At 47.7% G+C, this 16,014-nt stretch overlaps 1 protein-coding gene across 1 annotated transcript in view; it reads left to right on the forward strand.

The window, feature by feature from the left end:
- ARHGAP29 (Rho GTPase activating protein 29) overlaps positions 1-16,014 on the forward strand; it is a 393,170-nt gene that overhangs the window by 14,470 nt on the left and 362,686 nt on the right. The window lies entirely within an intron of this gene.

Here is a 16,014-nt window from a genome sequence, read left to right on the forward strand (position 1 = left end):
ACTTGTGAGTTTTTGTTTCTATCAATTTACATGTGTGCTTCTCTGTGCCTAAATGTGTACATGTGCTTGTGTGCGCATGTTTGAGCCTGTTTGTATCTGTGCATCTGCGTGCTATGCCTTATTCTATGGTACTGCTGTGGGTAAGTACTTCTGAACTGCATGTTTGCATGCTCTTATATGTTAGTTTGGGTGTCGATTTGTGCGTGTTTATGTGCATCGGTTCAGGCTTTGAAGCTGTTAGTCAGTACACCTAGAAGTGTGTTTGTGAGGCTGTCACTTTCTTTGTTTATAAGTCTGTATGTCCATGCTCGTCAGTCTGTGTGTAACTATCGGCCCATCAGACAGTGTTTTTAAGTGCTTGTGTGTCTATGGGTCTGTGTTTTAAGAGTTTGCACGTTTCTCTGTGGGTGAAGAGGGTCTTTTGCTAAAGGGCTTGAGTGCACTTGTGCGCTTATACGTTTGTTAATTTAATGTGTCTCTTGTGGGCACTCTCTGCGTTTGTATAACCGTGATAGTCAATCTCTGCACGTTTTTCTGTCTACCCGCCAGTTGGTGAGTGTGTGTGACTGTGTGTAACTATGTACTTCTGTTTGTGCATCTGTCTCTGTGTTTTCCAGTCCATGTGTTAGTCCGTCCATTGGTGTGTTCCTGTGGTAGTTTGCTTGCCTGATATGTATACTTGTGTTTATCAGTGTCTGTTTCTCAGTCTGCGTGTTGTCTTTTTTTGTTGGTATGGCTGTGTGTTTGCCTGAGTGTGTGTATGTATGCTTGTGTTTGCCAGTCTCTGTATCTGTTTACCAGTTTGTATGTTGTCTGTTTGTTAATCTGGCAGTGTGTATGCATGGTTGTGTTTGTCAGTCTGTGTTTGCCAGTTTGTGTGTAGCTGACTGTATGTGTGCTCACGTTTACTAGGCTGTATTAGTCAGTCTATCTGTTCCTGTTTGTTGGTTCGGCTCCATGTTTTTCTGAGTGTATGTATGCTCAAGTTTATCAGTCTGGGCTTGTCAGTATGTGTTGCATTAGTGTATGTATGCTTGTGATTACTAGTTTGTGCTTGTTAGTCTACATGGTGCCTGTTAGTTGGTGTGGCTGTGTGTTTACCTGACTGTATATATGCTTGAGTTTATCAGTCTGTGTGCTGCCTGCATGTATGTATGCTCGCAATTACCAGGCTATGTTTTTCAGTCTATGTGGTGCCTGTCAGTTGGTGTGGCTGTGTGTTTGCCTGTGTGTATGTATGCTTGAGTTTATCAGTCTCTGTGTTTGTGCCTGAGTGTATGTATGCTCGTGATTAACAGTCTGTGCTTGTTAGCCTATGTGCTGTCTGTTAGTTGGTATGTCTGTGTGTTTTCCTGCGTGTATGTATGCTCATGATTACCAGGCTGTGTTTGTCAAACTATGTGGTGTCTGTTTGTTGGCGTGGCTGTGTGTTTGCCTGTGTGTATGAATGCTTCAGTTTCAGTCTGTGTTGCCTGAGTGTATGTATGCACGTGATTACCAGTCTGTGCTTGTCAGCCTCTGTGCTGCCTGTTTTTAGGTCGAGGACCGTCGCATGGAAAAGGTTTTGGAAGAAGATGTTGTGATGATGAAATGGGAGAAGAAAACGTAGGAAAACTCTGCAGTGGTGATGCTAGTGTGTGCGTGGCTCTGTGTGTGTGTGTGCGTGGCTCTGTGTGCGTGGCTCTGTGTGTGTGTGCGTGGCTCTGTGTGTGTGTGCGTGGCTCTGTGTGTGTGTGTGCGTGGCTCTGTGTGTGTGCGTGGCTCTGTGTGTGTGTGTGTGCGTGGCTCTGTGTGTGTGTGTGCGTGGCTCTGTGTGTGTGTGTGTGTGCGTGGCTCTGTCTGTCTGTGTGTGCGTGGCTCTGTGTGTGTGTGTGTGTGCGTGGCTCTGTCTGTCTGTGTGTGCGTGGCTCTGTCTGTCTGTGTGTGCGTGGCTCTGTCTGTCTGTGTGTGCGTGGCTCTGTCTGTGTGTGCGTGGCTCTGTCTGTCTGTGTGTGCGTGGCTCTGTGTGTGTGGCTCTGTCTGTCTCTGTCTGTGTGTGTGTGTGGCTGTCTGTCTGTCTGTGTGTGTGTGTGGCTGTCTGTCTGTGTGTGTGCGTGGCTCTGTCTGTCTGTGTGTGTGCGTGGCTCTGTCTGTCTGTGTGTGTGCGTGGCTCTGTCTGTCTGTGTGTGTGCGTGGCTCTGTCTGTCTGTGTGTGTGCGTGGCTCTGTCTGTCTGTGTGTGTGCGTGGCTCTGTCTGTGTGTGTGCGTGGCTCTGTCTGTGTGTGTGCGTGGCTCTGTCTGTGTGTGTGCGTGGCTCTGTCTGTCTGTGTGCGTGGCTCTGTCTGTCTGTGTGCGTGGCTCTGTCTGTCTGTGTGCGTGGCTCTGTCTGTCTGTGTGCGTGGCTCTGTCTGTCTGTGTGCGTGGCTCTGTCTGTCTGTGTGCGTGGCTCTGTCTGTCTGTGTGCGTGGCTCTGTCTGTCTGTGTGCGTGGCTCTGTCTGTCTGTGTGCGTGGCTCTGTCTGTCTGTGTGCGTGGCTCTGTCTGTCTGTGTGCGTGGCTCTGTCTGCGTGTGTGTGCGGCTCTGTGTGTGTGTGCGGCTCTGTGTGTGTGTGCGCGGCTCTGTGTGTGTGTGTGTGTGTGTGTGTGTGTGTGTGTGTGCGCGGCTCTGTGTAGTATGTGGCTCTGTGTGTGGCTCTGTGTGTGTGTGTGGCTCTGTGTGGATAGCTTTTTTTTGTAGGTGGCTCTCTGTGTGGGTGGCTCTGTGTGTGTGTGTGGCTCTGTGTGGATAGTTTTTTTTTGTAGGTGGCTCTCTGTGTGGGTGGCTCTCTGTGTGGGTGGCTCTCTGTGTGGGTGGCTCTCTGTGAATGACTGTGTGGGAGGCTCTGTGTGTGTGTGTGGCTGGCTCTGTGTGGGTGTAAATGCAATAGGTCATTCATACGCGAGCGATTAAGCTTTTGGCATTGTAAATGACAATGCCGTTTAACGATCAAGCAATTGGCAATGTAAATGACAACGCTATTTATTTATGATTTAAAAAAAAAAGAAAAAAATGTCATGAGCAATGCGAATAGCTCTACCTTTAATAATGCCGAGACCATTGCATTGTAAATGCTTGTTTTTAAGATGGTTGCTTGTGAGAATACCGGATTCCTCTGACGTTCTAACTAACCGTAGCACATACTGCCAGTGGCCGTTTTTTAGGTCGAACCTGGGCAGCGCATGCGCAGTTGCGCGAGGTATGCTGTATTCGGGTATGAACTTAAAGCTCTGCCCACATTTGTCATTGGCTTATGGCATTGTGCTTTGTAAATGTTAGCTTCTGACTTGTTGATAGGCTTGCTAGTATTTCCTTAGTACCACCATGTCTACATTTGTAACCTCCCATGAGGCCTGGCCCTTTTATTTGTGCAGTTACACATCTTTTCTTTATAGTGTGTCAATACTATTTTCTTAAAGAAATTTCTTGTACAGCACAACACAGGCTACGTGCTGCGCTGCTTACCAGACTTTTACAGAGTTGAAAAAATAGACTTCGGCTAGACGCCACAAAGAAAAAAAAGGCGCAGCTCGCCAAAGTTTATTTTTTCAAAATTGTAAGTTTTTAGTAAGCAGGGCGTCACAGGTGGTGTACTGTTTTGCTTACCAAAACCATACAATGTTGAAAAAATAGACTTCGGCGAGCCGCACCTTTTGCAGATGACTGCTCCTTCTCCCCGTTCGATCCCCCTTTTCCGCTGCAACAGGAAGCAGTGTAATAGGTCTCGCATTTGCGAGAGTTTATCCTATTGGCATTGTAAAACACAACAGGATCATTGTTTATATTTTAAAACACAAACACATAAATAAAATGCATTGCACAGGGCAAATATATCCGAATGGTCTTGGACCTACCCCAAAATCAGATGACAGTTGAACTCCCATTTATACGCCATTTGTTTGCCCTGTGAAAAAGGTATATCAAGAGCAGTGCTGTGCAGTTGCCAATGACTTACAGTTATGCTTAATTTCTCTTGATTTTACAGTATTTCTAGTATACCTTCTGAACTTTTCTCCTCTGTTTCAAGCTGTCGAGGCTGGCAGGACTCACGGGTGGGAGGGTTGTGTAATTTTAAATAAAAAAATAATAATGTTAACTTATCTTCGTCAGTCCGGTCCCGTGCTGCATCGCCCTGCATGTCTCTGCTCTTCACAGGAATCAGGCAGCCTCCCTCCCCTAAGCCAATCACAATGTTGCAATGGTTGGATGGGACGCCTACAGCACAGGTGTCTATGTGGAGGCTATTTTCTCCATGTAGGCCGCATGCAGCCTACATGGTGAAAAGGAAGAATGCGTATGACTGGCCCTGGGGCCGACCAAATAGTAAGCACCCACAACAGTTGGCAAGCCACTCCTACCCTGCCCTGGAGCAGGATCGCCGATCTGCCCGCCCCCAATCAAACCCTTCTGCTTTCTCGCAGTTCAAGAAGCAGAAACATAAAATGGTATTTATAATACCATTTTATGTTTCTGCTTCTTGCGCTGCAAGAAATCAGTGGGTGACGCTTCTCCACCCACTTGGAGGAGCTGCTGCTGGTTTTAAACCTTTCAAACCTTCCTGAAAGATGGCTACTTATGGGCCTGGTTTTGTGGACCAAGTCACAACGGTAAACTTACAGGTAGTGTCACATGCACCTTTCATAATGATCATTTGTAGGTAAGGTATAGGGTGCCAGCTGATAAACCATACTGAGTCGCTTTACTTCTGTGACAGCAAAGCGACCCACTGAATCGTAAAAAAAAAGAACTAATATACTTATGATGAAAATTAAGGGATAATTTTGCAACACTTCATACCGTACAGTAAGCCTTTTTTCTGTCTAGTTGCGCCCATCGCCCTTAATGGGACAAAAAAAAAATTATTCAGTAAGGTTTGTAGACTGGCGGTGCTGGCTGGGTAGTTTCCACACGCAGGGTGTTTTAAGCTAGATTATTTAATAATCTACCAACTGTAGCTGAAATTCCTAGTTGGGGGGTGTGAACTCTGGACTAGAGTCACTCAGTCTATTGGACTCCGCCCTAAGTTGAACGGCGCGAATTACCCAGCGGTGCGGGGCCGCGTGGGTGCAGAGGTGCTCATGACAAGCTCAGCTCGTCGCGCTGCACAGTAGAGCTGTGTTCATGACGAGCTGAGCTCGTCACGACTCCGCCCACTCAATGGACCGCCCGGCACAGGAGGAGAATTATCCCCGCGTGGGCGTTCCGCGGCTGTTATGACTAGCTCAGCTCGTCATGAGCACAGCTCCACTATGCCTCCTGACGAGCTGAGCTCGTCATGAGCGTCTAACGGGTTGATACTATGCTAGCTAGCTGATAAATGGTAATAATTCAGGTTTTAAACTAAGGTTTAGAGGGTTATACCACTATTTGTGTAAACTTCAGCAATTATCAAAACGATGATTCCATTTAACAAGCTTGAGAGGATTCCGTCTTTTCCCTTTTATTTCACTCTCTTATCTTCTAGGGTTAACGTGCTACTGATAGTTGGTTTCTGCCAGCTTCCATCTGAGCATGGACTTGAGAGTGCATTTGGTATCCGAAGGCTTGACAAATTGAAGATGGCCCATCGGGCATTCCTAAACTCTATTTCCGCCCACTGTGATGTGTGCCACCCATTCGCCGTACCCATCCTGAGGCGGGTTGTCTTTCTGCTCCTGCTTGGGGGGGGTTATGATTCCTCTGCCATTGTGAGAACCCACCAAGTGCCTTTTTAACCCCAATTCTCTGGCCCCAAAGAGCCCTTTTAAGCCTGTCGTGAGGCTCGTCCCTTCACCCTACTGGGCCTCTCTTCATGCCACCTTGGAGGGATTCTCGGTGCATGCCCTTTGTTCACTTCTGTCTCCCTTTTTGAGGAGGTGTGGCTGGGATGGCACTGACCTAGCTGTGCACTACCGCATCTGTACCAAACTGTACCCATAGCCTCTGCCACTTTACCAGTTTGGATTTTTAAGCTCTTATCTGTGTCTGGACCTTAGTTTTATTTATTTATTTAATTATTTAATGGTTGTTATACAGCGCAGACTAGACCCGTGGGTATCAGAGCACTTTACATTAGGTTTCACATTATTACATAGTTATAACAGTTACAGGTTACATCAGTTATACGCAACACATTAAAGGAGCATAGAGGAAGGAAAAATTTGGCGGTAGGGGTAAGGAGGGAGATGACGGCAGGAGAGGCAAAGGAAAGTCTGCCCAATGACCGGCTGGGTAGTTGATGGCCATGGGGTGGTCCACTGTCCATCTCAGTTATAGCTATCGAGGTAGCTCCACCGGGCAACGGTCAAAAAGCTAGATCTCACCAGTCGAGGGCAGGATCGCAGAATAAATGTCCTGATGGGTGAGCAGGATGGGGGTTCTGATAAGTGTCGGATGAGGGCTATGATCATGGTCTGGTGAGACGAGAAAAAAATTGTGCGGCAAGGGGTGGGGTAAAAGGGGGAGGTGGGAGAAAACGGCAGGCAAGATGAAAGAAGGTCTGCCCAATGACAGGCTGGGTAGGTGACGGCCGAGGAGGGAATCCACAGCCCATCTCTCCTGTAGCTATTGAGGTAGCTCCACTGGGCATCGGTCAGGTAGCAAGGTCTCAGCGGTCGAGGGAAAGTTCCCAGGGTAAATGTCCTGAAGGGTGCGCAGGATCCAGGTCGGATGAGGGCTATGATCAAGGTCTGGTCGATGACCAGTTGTTTTATTGTCCAGGAGTAGAAGTACATCGTGGTGAGGTCCACTGTGGCAGCCATCTTGTGGTCAGGCAAGGAGGTTAAGTCTTTGCTGTCCTGATAGTTCTAATTATCATCTATAACTCATTAAAGGCGGGTGCTTGTTATGCAGAAGTGCGGCATGAGGGAAGAGCCCGTGTCCGTAAGTCTCCTAGTGGGCGAGTGTAGTCAAGTAAAATCCAACAGTAGGAGACAAGGCCGCCATTTTCGGGTCAGACTGGGCACCTCCAGAGTTCTTCTCGCTTATTCCTCAGGCTGATCGGGTTCTACCCAATAGGGCTAAACCAATGATTGCAGTTTCAATCAATTTTGCAGCCTTTAGGCTGAGGAAGCAGGCGTAGGGCATCCCTTGGAATGTTGCTTTGATCCCCGGCGACGATCGGCAGCGGGCGCTAGTTTTATGGTCTGGAGTTAGCTAACCTAATTTATTTTTTAAGAAAACCATGTATATTATGCATGCTTAAAAGGGTTTTATCCAGCCCTTCTCATCCATTTTGATTCTGCCAACACAGCATGGGGCACAATGTCAGCCCTCTTCAGTCATTGCCTTTACCTTACCGCAAGTAAGTGGCTTTATGCTCTTGCACAATGTGCACATAAGCACAATAAATAGTTTCCTTTGAGATGCGCTCTCCCACAGAGCTGGGGGCTGCTGCCATTGAAGGTTTTTGCGACTACAAATAGGTTGGTGGTGGACTTATGGAGACTGCACACTCCCGCTATCAAACAATACACCCACATCTCCGCGGCGCATGGAAGTGGGTCATGTTTAGACTATATCTTCACACACACTACCTCGGTCTGACTCTTTCAGGCTGGCTGTCGCAGGCCCGAGTAATATCGGACCACTCCCCGGTGGAGGTGTTTCTGCGAGGCCCAGTTAGGGATTTGTTAGATCTGGGGGTCTCTAGTTGGCAATGGTATTCACCTTTGTCCAAATAGGGACCTTACTTCTAAGTCAGGATAAGGGGATTACACTCCTTGGTAGCTTGGCACGAGCAGACAGGCTTATCTCAGAGGCAGTGTGTTAAGCTTTTGTGAATATACACAGTAATACAGTGAAAACCCTACAGATGGGCACAACTCAGGTTTTATAAAAATAAGTATTCTTAATATAGTCTTAAACACAAGACCACAAACTACAAAAATCCACAATACTACAATTAAGATTGCTTAAAAGACGATTAAAGTTGCTTAGTTCAAGTTGTTGGTAAATGCGTCAAAGTTCTCAACAAAGTACCTGGATGTGTAACACAAAGTAAACAAAAGGGGAGATGCGTTGGTTCCGTGATTCGGGGGAGATGATGCGTCATGCCTCAGTGCTTGCGCAGAGTAGGGGATGCGTTGTGATCCTTACCAGTGCGGCCGTGATGCATCGATTCTTGGCCTGTGGGCCCGTTGCAGTGCGCAAGATGGCGCCTTGATGTGGTGATCCGGTTTCGATGTGAGAAGATGGCGCCCTTGATGCGGCGATGCGATGACGCACTGGCAGCCTTGCGACGACTCTGTACTTGGGAGCTGTGACAGGCCCTGCGACACGCTTCTCCAGTGATGCAACAGCAGGCAGCTTTGATGAAAACACGCTTCCAGGGAGAGGCAGCGAAGGCTCGCTTCTCCGGCGATGTGACGATTTCAGCTGCGGCGGCGACACGCTTCTTCTCGATGCGTCGCGCTTCCAGCAGCGTGCAAGGAAATTCAGTGGGGAGATGGAGGTAAAGTCTTTGTCCCTGAGACTTCAGCCGGAGGCAAGCACAGTTCAAGCCCTTGGAGAAGATTCTGTAGATGAAAATCCTTACAAAGTTCCTTCTCCTTTCCCTTGGCAATGAAGCAACCCCTGCAGGCCAACGCAGCAAACAGCACACTGGCAGAGGGGCAGTGCAACTCCTGCAGCTTCCTTGGTTCTTCTCCTTGGCAGAAAGGTTTGTTATCCAGAAGTGATCTAATTTCTTGGGCTCAGGGTCCTAATATTTATACCCCAACATTCTTTGTTCTCTGAAGGCAGAGAGGCCTCTGCCTAGTCCAAACCAGTTCCTGAGCACTTTGTTTACATGACTCTCTTTTTCCTTTCACTGTGCAGGGCAGAGACATCAGCCGCCCCACAGGAAGTGGTGCCAGCACATGGGAAGGAAGATACAGCTCTAGACCACTCTGACATGATTCCTCCTCTCCTTTCACAGTGCAGGGCAGAGACATCAGACATTCCACAGGAGATGGAGCCAGAATTGTAGAGGGGAGGCCCAGCCCTATTCAGGTACCAGGTGCAACTCCTCCCTCCCATCTAAATGCAGATCTCTCTACTCACCACCGGGCTGCTCCAGCCTGTCTCCTGGAATCCCCCAGCCCTGTCACTCACAAACCCAGACAAGGAATACACAACCCAGCAGAGGCAGGCATGGATAGTTATGATTCAGAAAAGGGGGTGGTGGTGAACAGAGTGTCTGAATTAAGCAGACCACTCTCACCCAGTCCAAAGATCAGGGCTTGATCCATCACCGTTATTTATCTCACTGCCCCATCCCAGCTCAGAACCTGGCTATATGTAAATTAGTCTGTCCCTGGCCCAGTGCATCATGGGAACAGGGCAGACCAAACTACCAAGCCAATTCTTCACCAGAAAGGAGACAAGCTACCGGGGACCGGTTTCTGGCATTTCAGCCTCTTCGGCCCGGCTTGCTTGAATCCTGATGGAGCAGTGAGAAAGGGACTCATGTCTGAGTATACCCTGCCACACTTATAGTGGCCAAAAACGATTCAGAAAAGGGGGTGGTGATGAACAGAGTGTCTGAATTAAGCAGACCACTCTTACCCAGTCCAAAGATCAGGGCTTGATCCATCACCGTTATTTATCTCACTGCCCCATCCCAGCTCAGAACCTGGCTATATGCAAATTAGTCTGTCCCTGGCCCAGTGCATCATGGGAACAGGGCAGACCAAACTACCAAGCCAATTCTTCACCAGAAAGGAGACAAGCTACCGGGGACCGGTTTCTGGCATTTCAGCCTCTTCGGCCCGGCTTGCTTGAATCCTGATGGAGCAGTGAGAAAGGGACTCATGTCTGAGTATACCCTGCCACACTTATAGTGGCCAAAAACGATTCAGAAAAGGGGGTGGTGATATTTTTGTCCACCCTAAGCGTGGAAGGGTATTCTCAGATGTGAGACCCTTGCTCATTGCACCATCAGGATTCAAGCAAACCGGGCCGAAGACGGCTGCAATGCCAGAAACCGGTCCCCGGGAGCTTGTTTCCTTCCCAGTGTAAGAATTGGCTTTTGTAGTTTGGTTTGCCCTGTTCCCATCATGCACTGGGACAGGAACAGACTCATTTGCATACAGCCAGGTTCTGAAACTGGGATGGTGCAGTGAGCTCAAAAACGGTGTTGGATCTAGCCCTGATCTCTTGACTGGGTGAGAGCTTTCTGCTTAATTCAGAGACTCTGTCCCTCACCACCCCTTGTTGTAAATATTTTTGTCCACCCTAAGCGTGGAAGGGTATTCTCAGATGTGAGACCCTTGCTCATTGCACCATCAGGATTCAAGCAAACCGGGCCGAAGACGGCTGTAATGCCAGAAACCGGTCCCCGGGAGCTTGTTTCCTTCCCAGTGTAAGAATTGGCTTTTGTAGTTTGGTTTGCCCTGTTCCCATCATGCACTGGGACAGGAACAGACTAATTTGCATACAGCCAGGTTCTGAAACTGGGATGGTGCAGTGAGCTAAAAAACGGTGTTGGATCTAGCCCTGATCTCTTGACTGGGTGAGAGCTTTCTGCTTAATTCAGAGACTCTGTCCCTCACCACCCCTTGTTGTAAATATTTTTGTCCACCCTAAGCGTGGAAGGGTATTCTCAGATGTGAGACCCTTGCTCATTGCACCATCAGGATTCAAGCAAACCGGGCCGAAGACGGCTGTAATGCCAGAAACCGGTCCCTGGGAGCTTGTTTCCTTCCCAGTGTAAGAATTGGCTTTTGTAGTTTGGTTTGCCCTGTTCCCATCATGCACTGGGACAGGAACAGACTCATTTGCATACAGCCAGGTTCTGAAACTGGGATGGTGCAGTGAGCTAAAAAACGGTGTTGGATCTAGCCCTGATCTCTTGACTGGGTGAGAGCTTTCTGCTTAATTCAGAGACTCTGTCCCTCACCACCCCTTGTTGTAAATATTTTTGTCCACCCTAAGCGTGGAAGGGTATTCTCAGATGTGAGACCCTTGCTCATTGCACCATCAGGATTCAAGCAAACCGGGCCGAAGACGGCTGTAATGCCAGAAACCGGTCCCCGGGAGCTTGTTTCCTTCCCAGTGTAAGAATTGGCTTTTGTAGTTTGGTTTGCCCTGTTCCCATCATGCACTGGGACAGGAACAGACTAATTTGCATACAGCCAGGTTCTGAAACTGGGATGGTGCAGTGAGCTAAAAAACGGTGTTGGATCTAGCCCTGATCTCTTGACTGGGTGAGAGCTTTCTGCTGAATTCAGAGACTCTGTCCCTCACCACCCCTTGTGGCATGGATAGTTAGGCAAGAAAATACCTACTTTCTAAAAGTGGTATTTTCAAAACACAGAATATTAAAATCAACTTTCCTAAAAAATGTATTTTATTATTCTGAGTTCAGGCATGCTAAATTCGAATTTCCACCATGTTCCCTGAGTCAGTTAGGATTATAAGAATGTAATAATCTAACTGCTCATTCTGGCCTATGGAGAACAGGTTGCCTTTAATAGTGAACAACGAAAATGGCTGTACTACACTATTAGAACATGCTACACACATCAGAGCATGTCCTACCTTATACTTACAATGCACCCTGCCCTTGGGCCTACCATAGGGATGTCTAAAATGAAACAGAGGGAAGGTTTCGGGACTGGCAAGTGGGTGCACTTGGCCAAGTCGACATGGCAGTGCTAGACTGCACACAGGCCTTGCAATGGCCGGCCTGAGACGCACTTTACAAGCTGCTTCTGTGGGTGGCACAAATAGTGCTGCAAGCCCACCAGCAGCATTTGATTTACAAGCCCTGGGCACACATGGTGCACTGTACTAGGGGCTGACCGGTAAATCAAATAACCCAATCACGGAATCACCAATTAGTACATTAATTTAACGTAGGGAGCACTTGCACTGAGGCACTGATTAGCAGTGGCACATTGCCCTCGGAAGTTTGTTTCCGGTCCAGGGAAGGCATGGCTTGGCAGTTCGGGCTGGACTGTTCCCATGAGGCACAGGGTCAGACTGATTTGCATATAGCCATGTCTGAACTGGGGTGGCAGAGTGGGCTAAAGAACGGTGATGGATTAAACCCAGATCTTTTGACTGGGTGTGAGTGTTTGATTGGTTCAGATGCTCCGTCTATTACCACCCCCTTTTGTACCGCAAAGCATAAAACCAGCACAAATATATCAAAACAGAGGAGGCATTCCGTCAAAATGGAAGTGAGACTCACGCCAATGATGCCAGGTCCAACACGATTGGACTCTACCTCTACGTTTAGACCCCTATTCATTTAAAGACTAGGAGTTTGGGGAACAGTTTGAGGAGTGGACTGAGCAATATTTTACAGAAAACTCAGGCTCTGTGCAATCTGACTGTATATTGTGGGAGGCATATAAAGCGGTGGCCAGGGACTTTGTTCAAGTGACTGCTGGGGCTAGACGCAAAGAAAAGAGGGCGAAATGTGACTGTCTGGAGCAAGAGATTACAGCTCTGAAATCTGTGCTGGGATCAATACAGGGGGACAACACCGGATGCTTACACACACCTAGACTTAAACAGAAAGAGCTTAGATATCTAGAGGAAAATACAGCCCGTAAGTATGCCATAGCGACGCAAAGATGCATATACGACTTAGGTGACAAAGCAAATTAACTCATTGCATGGTTGGAAAGGAGGGATAGAGGCTGTAGCTGGGTCTCCGAGATATGGACCTCTAAGGGTACGGTGACAGGCGCAGTTATAGCAGAGGTGTTCGCCAATGTTATGAAGGGATCTACCAGACACAGACGGACAAGGAGGAGGAGGACTGCGTGGAGTTTCTGAAAGATATAGCCCTGCCAACGCTAAACGCGGAGGACCGGGAAGCGGTTGACTCTGATTTCACTGTAATCCGGGAAAGCAGCTGGTTCCGAATGGCTTCCCAGCGGAGCTGTATAAATGTGTTGCAGGGTATCTGGCTCCTTACATGCTCCACATGTTTCGAGAGGTGCGGGCAGAGGGCCGATTGCCCCCAGATCTGAGGACAGCTACTATTGTTGTAATCCTTAACTCCATGGCTGCTAAGGCAATTTCCCTCCTGTGCTGGAAATTGTCATTTTACTTTATTTCATGACGAGCTGGGCTCGTCATCAGTGTACGAGGAGGCTACACCATGACGAGCCCAGCTCGTCATGAGTGTGGAAGGGGTTAAGAAAGGTAAACCTCAGGATCTTTGTAGTTCATACAGACCGATTTCGCTCTTAAATTTTGAGGCTAAAGTATTGACCAAGGCGATTGCAAACAGGCTATCCCCAGTGAAACAGTCTCTGAATCACCTGGACCAATCCGGATTTTTGCCTCAAAGAAACACCAGGTTGAATCTCCGTCGTTTATATGGGGTACATCGGCGACCAGATGATCAGGCAGCACTCCTGTCACTCAATGCCCATATGGCTTTCGATGGGATGTATGATGTTACAACGCGTACTTTTAGCACGCATACCATTACCACGGATTTTTTACAACGCAGGTCATTTAACAACGGATACCATTACAACGCAATACACTACAATGCAGATACTATTACAACGCAGACCATTACAACGCAAGTATAATTATAGGGAAGTATATAATATTAATATATAATGTAAATAATTATTTTTTAATTTTTCATTTAAATTATTTATTATTTAATTAATAAAAAAAATTAAATAAAATAATTGTAATTTTTAAATTTGTAAATATATATTAAAAATACCACTGTACCCCAAAACCCAAACCCAGCCCTAAAACCACCCCTGTACTCCAAAACCCAAACCCAGCCCTAAAACCTAAAAATACCCCTGTACCCCAAAACCCAAACCCAGCCCTAAAACCTAAAAATACCCCTGTACCCCAAAACCCAAATAATAAATAATAATAATAATAATAATAAAAAAAAAAATAATAATAAGATAAACTTACCTATAATTATACTTACGATGTAATGGTCTGCGTTGTAATAGTATCTGCGTTGTAGTGTATTGCATTGTAATGGTATCCGTGGTAAAATGACCTGCGTTGTAAAAAATCAGTGGTAATGGAATCCGTTGTAAAAAATCCGTGGTAACAGTTACATACCCTTTCGATGGTATTGAATGGCCATATTTCTTGGCTGTTCTTGCCAAACTTTGATTCGGCCTGGGTTTCCGAACCTGGATTGAGATTCTGTACGCCCTCTCATTGGGATGTGTCTGGGTTATTGGAACAATGTCCAGAGTTTTTCTGCTGCATAGGGGCAAGCGGCAGGGCTGCCCGCTCTCGCTGGTGCTCTTTGCGCTGGCACCTGAATCGCTGGCCTCATGGGTACGAGGAGATCCGCTGGTGAGAGGCATTGGCGTGTAAGGGGGGTGGGAAAAAGCATATCTCCCTCTACGTGGCGATATCCTGCTGTACGCCCATAGGCCTAGACAGACCTTTTAATAGGCTTATCTATATTATACAGCCTTTTGGCCAATATTCTGGATACCACATAAACTGGGATAAATCCTTGGTATTCACTCTGGCAGGGGAACCTTCGGCTCTGACGTCTGCGTGTAAAGAGTTGGTCCACGAAGACCTCTTTAAATATCTTGGCATCTGGATCACCAAAACGGAAGAGGAGTTCATGCAGTTAAATGTACACTCGCAGTTGGAAAGGTTGAAGGGGGATTTGACCCATTGGCCGCGCTTACCTGACTCCCATATGGGAGAGGCGGTTTTGTTCAAAATGATGGCCCTCACGCGACTACTATACGCTATGCAGAATACCCCATTCCAGATCACGGAAGCTTTCTTCCGCGTGGTTGAGTCTGAACGAGCACTGATTTTGAGGGGGAGGCTGCCCTAGGATCGCTCTGAAGAAATTGCAGAAAGGGGTCTATGAAAGGGGGGGCTGGCGGTACCGCTCATGAGAAAATATTACTGTGCAGCTCAGCTTTGTTTACTCTAATGGGTGGGTCTTTTTGCCTATTGAGGAGCCAGCCTACTGGGTTGACAGTTGTGCTATGGGTACGGGTAGCTATTTATTTGCTCTCTATGAGGGGAGGAAGGGCCTCCCATCTCTCCCGCCCCACACGCAGACTGTGGTCCCGGCATGGCGGAAGGCAACTAAAATGATCAGATGGGAGTCCAGGCTAACCGAACAAACGCCACTCTGGGAAGGACATTTTTTTAAGAGAAGTAAGGCTTCTTGAAGGGCTTCCATAGATGGAGTAGTATAGGCATTGAGCTCCTGGGGGACATTTGGAGAAAGGTGAAAATGATTACATTTGATTGTCTTCGGACAGAGTTCCAATTTGGTACGACCGAACACTTCAGATACCTACAGCTGAGACACGCACTTCACTGCCACCTGAAGGAAGGAGATTCAATACCAGTGTACGCACCACTTGAATACAGACTCCTACTTGATCCAATTATCGATAGGGCGATATCCCTTACTTACAAAAAGCTAATAAACAATACACCTGACTGCCTGGGACCCTTGCGAGAGTTGGATGTGAGTCTCCTTGAGGATTCGGATTCGGGAGGGGCTCTGCAGAGCCCCAGAGAGATAGCAGTACGCGTGAGATTTAAGTTGATCCATACGTAGTTTAGACAGGTCTTATGCCTCGGACGGTACAATACCATATGGGTCATTGTGCGTCGGCACAGTGTATTAGGGGCTGTGGTGAGACTGGAAAATGTTTCCATATATTGTGGGCCTGCCCCAGGATTCAGACATTTTAGAATGGGTTGGCTCGAGTGATGACAATGGTATCGGGGAGCAGGTCTCAGTAGACGTGAGATGGCATATCCTCGGGTGATGGGCGAAATAGTATGGCCCAAATGGGCCACGACTTGGCTTGCCCTGGCAAGAGTGGTAGCAAAGTGCAACGAGTATGGGGTGCCGGTACAGTCCCAACTGTAGAATCCTGGAAAAATTACTTGGACTGGTGCCAACGGGCTGAGCAGGCAGTGTACCAGAGCAGGGGGTGCCCACTCAAATGAGAAAAGATATGGGGCGCCTGGGTTAGCTACAGAACTGGACCGCTCCCAGTTTAATATTAGGGCATTAGGCACTCTAGGTATCCAGTT

The sequence above is a fragment of the Lissotriton vulgaris genome, chromosome 1_1, assembly GCF_964263255.1.
Source record: "Lissotriton vulgaris chromosome 1_1, aLisVul1.2, whole genome shotgun sequence".
NCBI classification, from domain to species: Eukaryota; Metazoa; Chordata; class Amphibia; order Caudata; family Salamandridae; genus Lissotriton; species Lissotriton vulgaris.